Source organism: Sus scrofa, unplaced genomic scaffold (genome assembly GCF_000003025.6).
Source record: "Sus scrofa isolate TJ Tabasco breed Duroc unplaced genomic scaffold, Sscrofa11.1 Contig59, whole genome shotgun sequence".
In the NCBI taxonomy this organism is placed as follows: domain Eukaryota; kingdom Metazoa; phylum Chordata; class Mammalia; order Artiodactyla; family Suidae; genus Sus; species Sus scrofa.
Genome location: NW_018085257.1, coordinates 1,856,787 through 1,858,860, shown reverse-complemented (window position 1 = coordinate 1,858,860; position 2,074 = coordinate 1,856,787). Strand labels below are relative to the sequence as shown.

General features: G+C 43.1%; 1 pseudogene; it reads right to left on the bottom strand.

The window, feature by feature from the left end:
- Positions 1-209: 209 nt before the first annotated feature.
- Positions 210-1,640, bottom strand: LOC110258981 (annotated as a pseudogene).
- Positions 1,641-2,074: the final 434 nt, after the last annotated feature.

Sequence of the window (2,074 nt, the reverse complement as noted above, 5' to 3'; positions counted from 1 at the left end):
TTCAGCGTAGTTGATTTGCAGTGTCATGGTGGTTTCTGCTGTGCAGCAGAGCAATTCAGTTATACACATACACATATCCATTCTTTTGCAGATTCTTTTACCAGATAGATTATCACAGAATATTGAGTAGAGTTCTCTGTGCTATGTAGCTGGGAATGTTAAAGATATAAAATTTATTTTAAATAACTCTTTTAATTAAAAAATGGAAATTTGAAGAAAAATATTACTTTATAAGTGCACATGGACATGGAAGGTTAAGTCCAACTTCTAAAGGAGACATATTTTAGAGCCCCCAGGAGTAACTGTGACAGACAGAATGCATTTAGGACACCAAGTGGTGTCCTTGGTTCTGAAAATTTTCTGAGGAGCATGTTTCATATCCTTATCCCTCAAGCTGTAGATGAAGGGGTTCAGCATGGGGGTGACTACCATGTACACCAAAGCAGCAATTATATCCTTGTGTTTGGCATTGCCTGATGAGGGAAAATAGGAAACACCTGCAATTGTCCCATAATATAAAAACACCAGAAAGAGGTGAGAACCGCAGGTAGACAAGGCTTTGAAGATTCTCTTGAAGGATAGGACCTTCAGGATGATGGCTGCCATGCGGGTATAGGAGCCCAAGATACCACCGAATGGCAGGGTAAAGATCAGTCCTCCTTCGGTGAAGATGAGCAGCTCATTGAGGGACATGTCTTAGCAAGAGGTTTTGAGCACAGCAGCAAGGTCACAAAAGAAGAGGGAGAGACAGTCCCTGCACAGAAGTATGACTGGATTGGTCCATGAGGAGGGTGTGCAGCAGAGTTTGTGCACAAGAGAAGAACCAGCAACCAGCCACTAGGGTAATACCAAGCTCATCCCTCATGATACTGCTGTAGTGGAGAGGGTGAAACATGGCCACATACCTGTCATATGCCATCACTGTGAGAAGAAAGCCATCAAGGCAACCAAGGAAGATAAAGAAATACACCTGTGAAAGGCACCCTGCATAAGTGATAGATTGTCATTGGGTCTGTGTGTTCAGCAGCATCTTAGGGACAGTGACAGATGAAAAGGAGACATCTGTGAGGGCCAAGTGGCTGAGGAAGACGTACATGGGGGTGTGGAGGCGAGAGTCCAGCCTGATGAATAGGATGGTGAGCAGGTTCCCCAGCACTGTGGTCAGGTACATGCCCAGGAACAGGGCAAAGAACATGCCCTGCTGCTCTGACCAGATGGGGTGCCCCAGGAGGAAGAACTCAGACATGTGTGTCTGGTTCTCATGCCTCATATCGTGCTTTGTATGCTGGGGATAAAAGGCAGTTAGGAATATCAGAATGAATGTCAAGGATACATTCCACACTGCAAATTTATGAAAAAACAATGAGTTTTAAACTACCTTCTCATTAATTCCTCACTCGTATGAATGCATGCATCTTCGCTCATCCCAGTCTGGATCTAGGCAAACATCACACCCCAAAGCATCCAGCAAGAAAGACCTCAGGGCACGGAATCAAGTGGGCACTTACTGTTTCATGAAATCATGATTTATTGAACATTGAGTCTGAACCCAGCCCTCTGCTCAGGTCTGAGAATGCAGCAGTGCACAGGAAAAGCACTAGTATGTTTTCTGCTAGTATGTTTTTATAAGCATGCTGGAATAATTTATTACATGGAGACTGAGCCAAACTGTGAGAGTTGACTCTGGTAGAAATAGTAGATGAGCTTCGGCAAACTGGTCTCAGTCATTTCCAGGACTGAGATGGCATCGTGGAGACTTGCCATCTCCTCCTGGGAACCTGGCTGCATCCCAGTGACCTAACTTGGAACCTATAAACTCATCAGCAATAGAAATGGGTGGTCATTTAAAAACACTTGATGCCAGAATAGTCCACAAACTACCTTCATAATAATATTTTGAGTTACTTGAGGATTATCTGAATATTTTGGGGATTGTACGATGCAATGGGCACTGTGTTAAAGACTTACATACATTTACCATTTAAATCCACACATCAGCCTTACATTATATTGTGAAAATGTTCATTGTTATGCTAAGAATTAGTGTTCTTTTCCCATTTAAGCTATTAGCAAA